General features: G+C 39.5%; 1 long non-coding RNA gene across 1 annotated transcript; it reads right to left on the bottom strand.

The window, feature by feature from the left end:
- Positions 1-2,272: 2,272 nt before the first annotated feature.
- Positions 2,273-3,859, bottom strand: LOC135286915 (uncharacterized). The gene is made up of 3 exons (XR_010350901.1): positions 3,800-3,859; positions 2,699-2,819; positions 2,273-2,404 (listed from the first exon to the last, which is right to left on the bottom strand). It is a non-coding gene; the product is annotated as an uncharacterized LOC135286915 (long non-coding RNA).
- Between the last annotated feature and the right edge of the window lie 10,902 nt (positions 3,860-14,761).

Genomic DNA, 14,761 nt, shown 5'->3' on the forward strand with positions numbered 1-14,761 from the left:
GTGAAAACAACCACATCAGACATTCTAGCACTTCTTCTCCCCCGCACCCCATTCACTCTCAGATCTAATTTTAAAGGTGAAAAAACTTATTTCTGGGCTAGACAGACGAATGGTGTTACAATTCAGCATCATAAAGTGACCCTAGGAGAGTGATAAAGAATGGATGGATAGGGAGAAAAAAGACTAGGAAATGGTGCTGTGAGCTGTTACTGATGTTACAAGTGGGCTCTGACTGCTGAGCTCATGGGCATATATTTTTCTATTGCACATGAGGCCAGTTATCCTCTTTCAGCCTTGGGAAGGAAGCAGGAGGCCAGGACAAGCTGCTGTCTGTTCTCCAGGCATGGTTTCCTCCACACAATGAAAAATACTGTCTGAAATGGCTGAAAAATCTTAGTGTATATAGGTGTTATTGGACAACCATGGAAAAGAAATTGTACTGGCTCTGCTTGTTACGTGGTGCAAAGAGAATGGAAATACTTTTTATTCTGAGAAACCTTAGGATATTACTGACAGAAAAGGAGGAGCTGTGATTTCAGTCTCGCAGCCAGAGGAGGATCCAGAAAAAGTGACTGTCCTCATGTTCCCTAAACCCTTATTTTCAAGGGATGTGTCTTAAAATGCTGATTATTGCTTATAGAAAGCAAAGGGACCTCCCGTGTTCCCTTGTCCCAGTATTGTCCATGTCTGGGTTCTGGTAGCCAGGTGCAAAAACAACTGATTGGAAGAAAAATAGATTTTCCATAATGCCAAACCAAAGGCAGCTTCTTTTTTTTTCTTTTCCTAAACAGAACCTACAAGCCATTACCCATCACATCCAGAGTATTACCAGAGCTGTCAAGAGAAAGAAATCAGTGTGGAAACAGCATTCCACTGGGAAACATGAAATGGCAACAAGTTGGTCCCTCTACAATATGTCCAACACTTAATATAAAATGATCTACAACTAACCTGCAATGAGTTCTGCACAGGAACTTTCTTCTGGGATGCTGGCATATGATTTACTTGCTTGCTCAGAAAAATAACTCCTTATAAAAATATATTTCTTTGTTTCCCTCTTTTTCAGCAAAGACTAATGAAGAAGCTGAGTGATTCAGCTGCTAATGTGTTCATGAGGGGGATAAGTTTCAGCATTTATGATGATTCTGTGGTGATTACATCTCTCTCTCAGTAGCTTTCCTTGCCATGCTGTCTTCAATATGAGTAACAAGTGGCTTCAGGCACTTCTGTGGAGGATTATGTGTTATCTCAGTGATGAAGTCCTCTCCTTTCTCATCTGCTCTCTCTCCTTAATGCTTTGTGTAGTTCTCTGCCAGTTGCTTTCCCCTCACATGTTCAAGCCCTCCCCAAAAATTTAATTTTCCATTCCAGCTTTGATTAACCTGTGCCAGTGTGTGGTTAACAGGCCAAGGGAGGGCTCAGGGATGCTGCAGGAATTTCCTGCAAGCATTTGCCCTGTGCTCCTTCAGTTATGATTTCAGCTCCCAGATAGAATCCCTAGACTAACAAACTGTGGCAAAATGGCTCAAAACTGCAGCCCTCTTCTTCCTTTCTTCATTGCTTCATTCATCTTGTCTTTTCTTCCTTCATTCTCCCTTGTTTTTCTCTCTCTGATGTCTCTGCTTGCTCTTTATTCCTAGTTCTTTCCTCCACTGATCAATCCTGCATCCCCAGCTATTAACTGCCTTTATTTCCTTCATAGCTTCCTTTCCTGAAGTGGTCCAGTCCCTCAACATTGAACATTTCTTAGAGAAAAAGCACTAGCTAAGCTGATTTTACAAGTCATTACCCATCACACACAGCCCCTTGCCAGAGCTGCACTCACCTCCTTCCTGTTAATCTTATCACCTCCCTAATTTCCTTCTCCTCTCAACTAACTGGATACACTGATGAAAATCATTAATTCCATTTTATATTCCCCCAGCCATTTTTCTGACTTTTTTTTCACCCAATTTTAGCTTCTCCCTGAACTCTCACTGACAACTCTTTTTTTGGCCATGTCTCCAGATTTCAGCTCTCTCCCCATCCTGCTTAAGCTTCTTTTAATGTTATTATTCACTCCTCTTCAACACTTTATGGCTTACAGTCCCCTAAAGTAACAACTCTCTTCTAACTTTTCTTGCGTCCATGGGGTTTTTTTCTGCTTTTTTACAGACCTTCCTCTTATTGCTTCTGTTCTGTAAATGGTGCCAGCCCCATTCCTCTCTTCCCAATCCCAGCAGTCACCCACATTTAGCCTTGCAATCAGCTTTCCTTGTTACCAACCCATCGTGTTTCTTGTCATTCCAGATGAATCATCTCCACCCTCAATCTCCATGCCAAAAAATCAGACAGGATGATGGCTGAGGAGCATCTTTCCATGAGAGGGCCTTGGTGTTGAGCAGTTTCTGTGCATTTCACACTTCTATGTAAATTCAGATGAGTTATGTGTAAATAAATATTGCCCAAAAGGCATTTTATGGGTTATCCAAGCATTTGTAAAAGCTAGGTCATAAGCAAGCATGCTTTTACACTGTGGGAGAAGTTTTACATCAGAAATATTCCAGGGCCTCCTAGACACTATGTCCTATTAAGATGATCTGTTGTAACTGCTGCTCCTCCCTTAGGACACAGCAAAGAATAATTCCTTATATATTATTTACAGAGAGCTCTAGCCTAGGTAAATACACATGGTAATGCTGACTGTGTCATTTTGCACCTCGCTGTACTCATGCTCTTTTTCTTGCTGTGGTAAAATACACTTGTTTGCAGCAGCTGTTTCATCAGAATATCCTTCAGCAGGGTTAGTGGTGTCTCTCAGGCTGTGGTGCATACATTTGCTGGGGGATACAGAGAAAATTGAAACAGAGAAGATGATTTTTTAAACCCCAAGATGTTTGTCACTTAGGCTGTAAATCAGCTGTGCGTTATACTTATATATATATTACTGCTTTTTAAAGTGTTTGTATTTAAAAATCCACTATGGTGGAAGCTGCAAATTCCCTCTGGACTTTCTGCCATTAGGTTATTTTAATTATGCAGCAACTTCATCCTCATTTGAATACAAAGAGCCTGATTTTCATTGTGTTAAAGACACCCAGGCACTTTCTAACCAGAGCAAAGGCATGTCAGCAGGAGCAGCAGAGACCTCTTCACACTTGCTCCCACCAAGCTGCCAGCTTCCATATGGCTGGGGAGAAGGGGACAGTTCTGGTGACCAGACATGCCCAGTGACAGTGCCAGGCCAGATGCTGCACTCCAGTGAGGCTGCAGATGAAAGGAGTGGCTGGAAGCTCCTGGGAGCTCAGCCCTGACGAGGGGCTCACACTCCCCAAGGGTGGGAGCAGCCCCTGATGCCACCACTGCTGTGGGCACCTCCCAGGGCTCAGAGAGCAAGCTGGGCTGGGATGAGGGTTTGTCCATGCAGGAGGAGGTGGCAGGGGCTGAGCCTCTGCTCTGGTTTTACTAGGAGCTGCAAGCTGTCTTTTCTACTGAGCTTTCTTAGCAAAGCTGTCTCTGACCTGGACAGTAACTATACAACCTTCCTCCATTTTGGGGTGATATGAAGAAAGAATTGTGCCTCAGCCAATGCCTTTTTTAGTCTCCAAGACACAGAAAAATGTATTTGATGTCATTTTGAATGCTGCACAAGTAAGAGAGGAGGGTGTGGAAAGACATCTGCACTCATCCAACCCGCCCTGTGCCTGGTCCAGGGAAGCCCAGGGACTTGGCTGACTCCTGTGTCCAGCAGCCCTTTTTCTCCCCTGAACCTGTACAGTAATTTTTTTAAGTCTATGCAAACTTTTAGCATTTACAACACCTGTAAGTCTGACAAAACGACCACAGCTTAAATATTCATTGTGCAAAAAATTACCCACTCTTTTGCTTTTGTTTTAAACTTGCCACCGCATATAATTTCTAATTATGACCTCTAATTCCTGTATTATGAGGATGAAGTGCAATCACCACCTTGCCTCCTCCACTATGACATGCACAACTTGTATCTTTGCTGGTGGTTCTATTCTGTCTAGTGGCTTATATGGAAATAATTTGTACCTCTGTTCACCTTTGCAACTTCCTCTGAGTATTATCCAATTGTCTGTATCCTTTTCAAGAGGAAGGATAAAAATTGCATGCATTACTTCAAATGTGGGATTATTTAATGGGTTCATACAATGGCATAATGATGTTTTCTGCTCTATTCTTTATTCTTCTCCTTTTTATTTTATCATTTTTGATTGTCAGTGAACATCCAGCTAATAGATGCATGAAAGTGGCTTTTCTAACCTCAAGATGTTTTTCTTGAGTAGTAATAACTAGCTCACAGCCCATAATCATGTATGCAAAGTTAAGATTGTGCTTGGGTTTTTTTGGCATTTTTAAAATGAAGTTCATTACTTCACACTTTGGTGTTAAATTTCATCTGCTGTTTAATCATGAAGTCACATAGTACTATAATTCTTCCACAATTTTTTTCAGTTCACTTGTCTTTTACTAATCTGAATAATAAAATATCAGCAAACCTCCTCACTGACAAAGCTCTTCTCCACATCCTTTGTGTATAATTTGAAAAGTGAATGTGCTGGAACCCTCTATAGGGTGGCACTGGGGACAACCCCACACTTTCCTGCCCTTTTATTCCCACCTTCCAGCTGTCTGCTTGTCCATGCAAAGATATGTTCACAATCATATTCCAAACCAACTAACTTTTTGAGAATTTCTGGTAAAACCATATCTTGAAAGCCTTTAGGAAATGTGAGGAAATACCTCATCAGACTACAGTTTTGTGTGCATAGACAAGTTCCTTCAAAGTACTCCAATAGACTTAAACAACATTATCTTTTTCTTTCTGTGCAACATTATCTTTTTCTTTCTCTGCAAAAGTCTCAGCTTTCCCTAAGATATCCCAGATTTGGCCAATGTGCCTGTTAGTTTTTGATATACTACAGCTTCTACCAATTTACCCAGTGTGGCAGCCATCCTGCCCTGAAGCTTCAATTCCCTGATTCTTCATCCACCATCCTTTAAACCAGCATCATAAGGCCATTTACTCCTTGATATCAAGACAGTTTGAAATAAAAGACCAGGTATTACCTAGCAGCTCACCTATTTAATACTTCAGTATCTATATGTATGTATTCACCTAGTTTTTGGTGAGTACCATCTGGTCTGTGCCTTTTGTTATTCACTTTTTGAGCTGCCTCATCTGGATTCACTCTTTCTCTGAGCTCTTTTCATGCCTTGATCATCTTCTGGCACTAAAGCTTTTTACAGCTGGGGCACCTGGAAAGGATATTCAGAGATTTGAACAATAAAGGGCTTGGTTTGCATTCTGCTTGTGCATTTAGTCTGATAGGAAATGTGCTTTTTTTTCCTTTGGTGCATAACCTCAGCTACCCAAGGAGTGATTTTTTTTCCCCCTTAGCTTCTTCCTCTACCTTGTTCTTTTAACCATATTTCTAAAAAAAACAAAACCAAAAAACAAATTAAAAAAACCCCACCTAAACAAAAACATACAAAACCATGCATTTTATCTGTATTTAAGTATGTTATTTTTTATCAATTTAAACATTCTATGAGCTGCATGCCAGCTTTTTACCTTTTCAGATGAAACGAAAAGCTAAGGGAATAAAATGCTGTAGGTAGTTTGAGGATTGAGTACTGAGACAGGGGATTGATTAGCTAATTTTCAAAGCACTACTTTTCTAGGTGACTTTACAAGGACTCTATGATCTAGACAGGTTATATATACAGTTTAACAGAATGTACTAATTTTTCAACTAAATTTAAAGATCTTTGAGACAAACTTTTCATCAGTATGAAATTGCTGAGTAATCCACCCCTCTGCCTTTGAAGCCTGTGCTCAAATCTCTGTTCCATCCCAGCTGTTTTGTACAGAAGGTGATCAATTGCAGCATATAAAAATTCTGCTCAAGTGAAATAGCAAAAAGGATCCCTTCTCTCCCATATATGGCCAGAAAAACAGGTTTTACTGTTATGAAAAATAACATTAATGAAAGATTCATATATGTGAAAGATCCAGATATGTGGGATCTATAACTTGAATAGAGAGCGCAAGAAGAAACAGATGAACAGGTAAAGCCAAATGATGGTTCAGGTAAAAGATAATTTGTCCTTCAGATAGATCCAGCTGGAACTTCTAACACACTTGGAAGAAAATCCTGAAGCTTGAGTGCCGGGGGTTTTAAAATGGGGGAACAGAGACAGAAATAGAGGTGAGCAGGCTGAGGGTTTACTTGTCTCCCGTGGAGCAGATGCTCTCTCTTCAGGACTTGAGGCAGCAATAGATTCCCTAACACCTGATTCCTCATACTGCCATTCAGCTGATTAAGTAAACCAATAATTAAACTTCTTAAATTGAATGGAGATCAGGGAGATGAAGTTGTATATGAAATAATTATCCTGGTTTTACATTTGTAGCTTTCCTTATCTGCAAACCTTGTTTGCAATCTTACCTCTAAATCCACAGACTGTATGCTTCTTTTCTCTAAAAGTTAATGAAAAAGTGATGAAGTTTGACAGAGCCTGCTTTAGCAGCTGAATTCTGTCTGCCCCACAAGCATTTCACAACCAAGGCCTTCTGTCTCTTTTTTTTTTTTTTTTCCTTCATAGAAAGTCAAGGCTTGATGTCTCTAGGAGTGATGATTTTGGGAGATCTAGGCAAATAATATTCTGTGATCTCAGAACTTTCACCAGTTTGTTGGTTCATTTAGTAATTTTTCTTTGCACTGCAAAATCCATGCATTGGAAATGAAGGGTACAGCTGAACACTGCTGAACCACAAAATTCCTGAAATTCTCCTAAAATAAGAGCTCCACTAAGATTAAAATTTAAGTGCTTCATAACAAGTAAATTATCATCTGAAAAATATAGCCTTTGCTTAGTTAGCCTTTGGGAGGTGTGGGAGTTCTGTTGGTAATAGCTCAGAAAAATTAAGGAAAACCAGAAAAACTTTGCTGCCTGGTCTCATTGTGTAAACATTGGGTGCTTAGCAGGACTTGGGAAATGAACTTTTGTAACGTAGCATAAGGGCTACATCTAAAAGTCTCCACTGGTGCAGGGTCACACTGTGTGAGGACTCTGAATATAAAACTCTGTAACAATGGAGCAGCAGGAATTAGTGAGATTATAAACTCAGTTATGAAGTACTTATCTTAAACCTTCTTTGAAATCAGAAGGATTTTAAATGCAACAGTCCCTTGACTTGAAATTCAATCCTTTCAACCCTTATTGTTTGCTTCTTAAAGTTGCTACAGATTATTGAGTCAGGTGATCATCTTACATATTGGAGACAAAAGGCTTTGATTTAGCTGTTCACAGAGTCTATGCAGGAGCCCAAATTGTAGACAATCCTTAAGGATCTATGCAGGAGCACTGTGTTTCTCCTCTGATGCCATTGCTAAAGTTCTTATGAATAAAGCACGTGGAAGCAATAAACTTGCAGCATCAATTTCATTCTCTTCCTTCTCAGTCAGCTCAGTAAAAGTCTTCCCACAGTGAAGAAGCTGAGGGATTAAACTTTGAATTCCCAGAAAGCTAGGATTGAAAATGTTGAGTTTGGCTTTACAGTAACAAGAATGACTTTGATAACCTGACCTTTGATAACCCAGAGGGATGGGCCATGTAGACACACAGGCACAGCCATGTAGCTTGCAGACACCTCTACATCTGCTGAATTGCAGAGAGCTGAGCTGCCCCAGCCAAAATGCAGAAGCAGGGATTCAGTTGCAGCTAGGAGCCCACATTTCCATCCAGGTGATGCTGGGCAAACTCACAGCTCGTTTCTGGTGCAGTAGATGCAATATCCCAAACACCCACCAGAGCCTCTGTACCTGTGCTGCAGCACAGCTGATTTATTAGAAAAAAAAGACATGTTAGAAAATACCCAAATGTTTTGAACCAATATATTGTTCTCCACTAAAGCAATATTTCCTGAGGAGAGAAAGAAAGAAAAAAGATGATCATAGATACGAAGTCAGAAAGCAAATTCCCCATCTACTTGATTTGTTCCTCATAGCTCTTAGTCCATATTTCACACTGCATTAATTTTAAAAGGTTTGCAAGTGAAAGGTACAAAGTATTCGAGAAAGATGTCCTAAACCAGGACGTTTTGGTTCACCCATCCAGCTAATGGAAGAGATTAGAATCCACTTGGATTGCTGCTGTGGGAGTACTGATGTAAAGGAAATGTCCTGCTTCTGGAAGGGCTCTTTAGTCTAAAAAAGAATAACAAGGACCAGTGTCTGGAGGTGAAGACAAAGCTAAGCTTGAATAAAGGATGTGTTTTTTCTATTAGCACAACGATGTAACTGCTGGAAAAATTCCCAAAGGAAATGATAGATCTTCCACTTGTTTACTTGTTTGTCCTTAAAGCCAGCACAGCTTTCTGAAATAAGTGTTATGATCAAACACAAGTTTCTGGGTTAAACAACAATATCTGTTTGTGAATTGGAATAATGAAGGACACCAAAGAGGACAAAATAGGTGCTCAAATGTTTCATTTAGAAGTTAAAGTCCTCCAGGTTTCTGAAGCTGCTCATATACCTGGTCTGAGTAGGGCTGTAGGGATGCAAGATTCACTCCAATACATTATTTATTGTTACTACATGTTTGCCATTCATTATTATTTATTTGCAATTAGAAAGATGAACATTTTCACTTTAATATTCAACAGCATATTGCATTTTTAGGGAACAGGGCATTACCTTGGAAGGACAATTTATTCTCAGTGCAGTCATGTTTGACATGGTAATGACATGACCCAAACAGGGACTTCAGCTTAAGCTTCCTAAAGAAAAAGGTATCAGAGAAGAATTTCATTCCAGTTTAAACTGAGATTACTTGGGTCAACTTCCAATATTATTTCTTTCTATTTCTAAAGCACATAAATCCTCTAACATTAGGGCTGTCTTCTGCATTAAGAGTCAGGAGTACTGTCAATACAATTATGTCAAGACTTTGTTTTCACTTCATCTCCATTTACTTTAACAAGGTGCCATGCTGGGATAAGATGCATCCTGGTAATGTAGGATTTTACTATCTAACCCTTTGAATATTCTCCTTTCCTCAAAAAACACCCTCTGATTTTCTGAAAGGAAAAGGCATTTCCCTAGAAATCAATAAACTTTAGAGGACATAAAAAGCACCATTGCCTTTTTCTTTTTTTTCAATTTAAATCCTATGAGAAAATCAAAGCTGAATTATTATGATCTGTTCTAAAGTTTATTAACAAAAATGTTGCCTAGCTTCTTTCCACTGGGTTGTAATAGAAAAAAAAATCACAACATAGTATCAAGTGGGAAGCTTGGCCCTAATTCAGCACTGTATAAACAACTGCTTATGACACATTTGCTGAAAAATTATATATATACTTAAATGTGTAGCTGAATCAGGACTTTTCCACCTCCTGTTACAGATTACATTCAGCTGCTTTTCCCAAGCACAGCTAGAGTTTGAATTGAGGAGATGTTTCAGCTCATATTTAACCCTTCTCTACATTCAAGATAATTAAATAAGGTGCCCAGCACTGATGGAAACACCTCTCTCCTCTCGGCATGGACAGCACTGGGGCACAAATGTCCCCAGACTGCCCCCAACCCACTGTCCCCAGGCCCCTGGGAATTTAACCCCCTGTGTGCCAGCACTGGCAGAGAGGCATGAACCCCATTGGGATCAGCTTCCCAAGCCCCAGTGACCCACAAACACCAGCAAATATTCAGGGAGGATGGGAGGAGCTGCTGCTCTTCCTGGCACTCCCTTGCCAAGCCAACATTGCAAACCCTGCCTCTTCCCAAAGCAGGAGTGTGGTTGTGTTCAAGGGTCCCAGGACAAGGGAAGAGATGAGAATCTTGACTCCATGTTTCAGAAGGCTGATATATTATATTATATTATATTATATTATATTATATTATATTATATTATATTATATTATATTATATTATATTATATTATATTATATTATATTATATTATATTATATTATATTATATTATATTATATTATATTATATTATATTATATTATATTATATTATATTATATTATATTATATTATATTATATTATATTATATTATATTATATTATATTATATTATATTATATTATATTGATATACTGAAACTATACTAAAAAGAATAGAGAAAAAGAATTCATCAGAAGGCTAGAAAGGAATAGAAAGGAATGATAACAAAAGCTCGTGACTCTCAAAGAGTCCAACACAGCTGGATCTTTGATTGGTTGTTAAGTAGAAACAACTCACATGGACCAATCAAAGATGCACCTGTTGGTAAAAATTGTCCAGACCACATTCCACACACATCAGATTGTTAATTTTTCAGATTTCTTTTCTGAGGCTTCTCAGCTAGTATAGGAGAAAAATCCTAGCAAAGGGATTTTCATAAAATATCATGGTGACAGAGGAGTCCTTGGAAACCATTTATCCCAGCCCCTTCCATCATCATCCTGTCTTGTTAAGGAAGTTGCTATTTTGCCTGTCTTTTGTAAGGATATTTGATGATAAAACGAAGGTTTCTATGTTCTTACTTCTCCATCTATCTCCACTAGAATAACAAAGATTCAAAAGCTTAGTGCTGGGAGATGAAAATGGATGGCAACCAAACCCTCTTATTCTGATTTTATTTCATGCTCTCTGCCTCCTTTTTCCCTGCTTACTCTTGAGAGTGGAGCTCTGCCAATTATCAGGCATCAACCAAATCAGAAAGTAATCATTGGGATATGTCTGTCTGCAGATTTCCTTGTACTGTTTTCTCTCTCTGTTCTCTGTGTAAAACACTGGCAATTATTTTTTCTTCTCTTTTCTGTCACTGTCTAATTCTTTTTCACCAGTTTCACTATTAATACATCTGAAATTCATGCAGGACACTTCAAGTACCACACAAAAAGCACTGAGCTCTCAAAAGTCAGGGTAGCAAACATACAGTGCAGGAAAAAAAATTGCAAAATATGATTTCTTCAGTGACAAGGTTTGCTCACACTGTGAAATGAATGAACTCCTTTCTTCATTTTAGATAAAATATTTTATGCCTAGAACTACCCCACAGCACTTCTCTTCCTGGTTGAGAATTTAGCTTATGGACATTTAATTTCTGTGACTTGTAGTTCCATTTAGAGCACAGAGTTTCCCTTCAATTGTATTTTGAGTTGGCCAGAATGGAGCTGCAGCTCTGGTGCTCACTGCCTGAGACCCAGTGAAGGGATGAGCCACAAACAAGGGACACATTGCTGAGCTGTACCTAATTTCAGGGACCAAGAATGAACTTCCTATGGGAATGAAATGAAAGAATTAATTTACTCTCCTTTTCATCATCATCAAATTCACAGGAGCGAGCAGAAGGGATGGCATCATTTCCCCTTATTTCAGTTATCCTCCCATTAAGTTTTTTTTTCTCCAGAAGAAAATAATTTTTTTTTTTTCCTTTAAGAGCAGTCTCACTATTACTTTAAGATCTATGTGAGGGACAGTGTTTAAGAAACATTCCCTTTAGTTTATCCTCAAACCTAAACATGATAAAGGGAATAAAGGTTGAATAAAGACCAAGCTCCATGTAAGAGTATGGAGTAAATACATTTCCTTTGAGTAAGAAAGTCTGAGAGTGGAAATGTTCTGAAGAAGCTTGGCTAATATTGCTACTATAAGAGGTAGAAATAGATGGGTCATAAATCAACTTCATCATAGCTGTAGGAAAATTCCCTAGAAAAAAAAAATCTAATGGAACCTCACTGTCAAAATTTCATGAGAAACCTCAGGCAGCCCAGCTGTAGCTTCATAAGAAAATAAAATGTCTGTGTTCCCTAGACCTGGCCTTTTGTCCAAACTAAAAGTTACTGCTTAAATTGTTCCTTCAATATGACCTGCAAGCATAAAAGTGGATGTACACATTTTTATAGTTCCTCAAGGAAAATTTACTTCTGTGCTGCTTGTACACAGATGAAGATTTGATATTGAACATGTTTTTAGTAGAAAATTAATTAATACAATGTATTTGCAATGAACTTGGCTTTGTGAGGCACCTTACTCTACCAACAAGATGCTAGCAAAATTTATTTATAAAAATGCAGTAGACAAAAAGTCCATTCCAATTAACATTTTGAGACCCTTAAATGTACTCATTTTCCTAAAAAATTAATCTAGAAGGTAGAAAGAGTAAAATGGATGGTATGTTTATCAGAAAAAGCACATTTGTAATCCACCAGCAGATTTACATGTTCTCTGCTATGGTAGTATCTATCACGTGATTTGCTGAATGGGAGGCCAAAGCAGCATCTATTTATTACTCAGCTTATATTATAGTTAGCAGTGGAGATTTGTGTGGTTACAGCCATCACACCTCACTAACTGGAGTGTCACTATGGCACCACAGTCACCACTCCATCACCCAGGGTGTTGGCACGCTGGAACACTCTGGAAAAGAGGAAATCCCTGGTGGCACCCTGGCATGGATGGTGTCATTCCAGCTTATGTGATGCTCCCTGCTGACCCCAGGCCATGGCAGGCTGCTGTGCAGGCACTGGCACTGTTCTCTCCATGCTTTGTGGTCCTGGAGGAATCAATTCCGAGCCAAGGCACAGTGCAAATGTGCAGGACTCCTTCAAATCCAGCACCTAACCAAGCTCACAAGCCACAGCCTGTTTGGATTCAGAAGGACTTTTCTGATTCCAACCCAGAACTTTGGGACCCAGGGTCATTGCAGTAAAGATGCTCAGGTTATGCCTGTACCAAGGGATTCAAGAGTACTTTCCCAGTCTTGGTCCCACATCCTGATTGCATGGCACTACCTCGAAAAAAACCCCATCCTTCTCGCCTCTCCCTCATTCCCCACTCCAGCCAGCTCCAGATGAAAGCTTAAGATGTCCTGAGGCCACTCATAGCCTCAGTGTGCTGCACAGTTATCTTGGAGGTGATCCTGGCAGAGAACTTTGTTATCTTGGTCATGATCCTTAGCAGGAACCAGGAAGATGTACCTTGATCTGTCATGGTTGGGAATAATGATCCCAGCTCAACGAGAGCTGGTTGAATGTGGAACTGTACAGATTGTGGTCCAGATCTCAGCCCAGCCAGTTCTCAGGAGGAGCACCAGTGTCAGCTCTAGATATATAGAGTGGCTTTTATTCTGAACAGGTTTTTAATTCAAGTTGGCACAGCCCAAAAATGAATGGCTGTCGGGTACCTGTTGCCTCATCGCTTCCAATTGCAGACACACCATACCCGCTCTATTTCCTCAATACCAAAGCAGACAACAAAATCAGCTACTGCTTCCTCAATTCCCTGACAGAAACAGCCTGCAACTTTTTAATTATAGACAAAGACAGATACAGCATTTTAAAGCTCATTGTTTATCCATTGATTATTTCTACAAATCGAAATGAAAACTATCAGTTTTAGCACAAGCTTTACATCCTCCATTGATTCTCCCAAAAAATACCCCAACAGCCAAGGTCATTGCCTTGCTGCCTCAAACGACAAAACAAATCATGCCAGTGATGGGACAGCACATTCTACCAGTCAATGAAGAAGAGAATATCCATGCCACCTAATTAAAACCAATAAGTTGTGATCAACCCGTGATTGCCTGCAAATTGTGCTGCAACAAAACTATTTCCATCACAAGCATGCTAAACACAAACGCAAACTCCACAGTCATATCCTACCTCTTTTGGCCAAAAGAGTGGAAGGTAAGAACACCCTTAAACACCCTCTCAAACATAAAAAAAGCCCACACTGTACCTACAAAGTGAAAATCCCATCATTTTAAGACCAAAAAGGAAGACAGCTATTATTCATCCCTTCATCATACAAAAACCCATTGCAGTATAGAAAAAAAACATTTTTTCCCAATAAAAGATGAAAATAAAAATAAATTTTTAATAGAAGTCACTATAACACTCACCACCTTCAAACTGACCTAGAAAACTAATGATCCCATTTAAGTAGATCAGTAGCCCCTTAAACAAAAAACTGGAGTGCTCTCATAAAATTAGTTGAAGAACTGTTGCAAAAAAGTCACAACAACCAGTCTCTAAAATTCCCCGGTGATTGTCATCTACAAAAAATCTTCAAATTCATGGAGATTGCTCCATGATCTCAGAAAAATCAAATGGCCTTATTTTTCTCCCTGGAAACAATGGAGCTGTGTCTCCACGTGCTTCCTCAAAGAGCTCACTTAGAGCTGAGTCAGCTCTGAATTTCTAGCATGGAAACCCCACAGCCCAGGTAGCCAAGAGCCAACTGCCCTCAGCAGTGCTTTGTCTTACACAAGCATTTTTCAGGAAGGCAGGAATTCTGTTAAGGGTTGGCACTGTGAACCTCAGGAGAAGAACACCTTTGATGTCAGCTGAGTAAGTAACCAAGTTATACCCTCCGGGAGAGCAGGCCAAGTAGTTAAAAGCAGGAGATACAGATTGAAACCCAGAACAGCAATCCTCACTTTAGCAATACAGATGTTTTACAGGTACAACCGTTCAGCTCTGCACACCTACAGCTCCCACCAACATGATGGTACAAATATTTGCATAAGGGTGGTGGGATTATGTTTGTGATCATCTGAGATTCTGTAAGGGAGACCTGACTGCTTTTTTCAGAGAAAAGAGAGTAGTGCACAAGTCAGCTGCTGTAATGAAAATGTTCATCTTCACATCACACCAGGAAAAAAAAAAAATCACTAGAAAATATTTAGCCAAACCCATGTTCCCAGTACAGAGATATTGGCTCTTAAACAGAAGGTGTAAAACATTTACCTCTGTTTGG

This window comes from Passer domesticus, chromosome 1, assembly GCF_036417665.1.
Source record: "Passer domesticus isolate bPasDom1 chromosome 1, bPasDom1.hap1, whole genome shotgun sequence".
NCBI classification, from domain to species: domain Eukaryota; kingdom Metazoa; phylum Chordata; class Aves; order Passeriformes; family Passeridae; genus Passer; species Passer domesticus.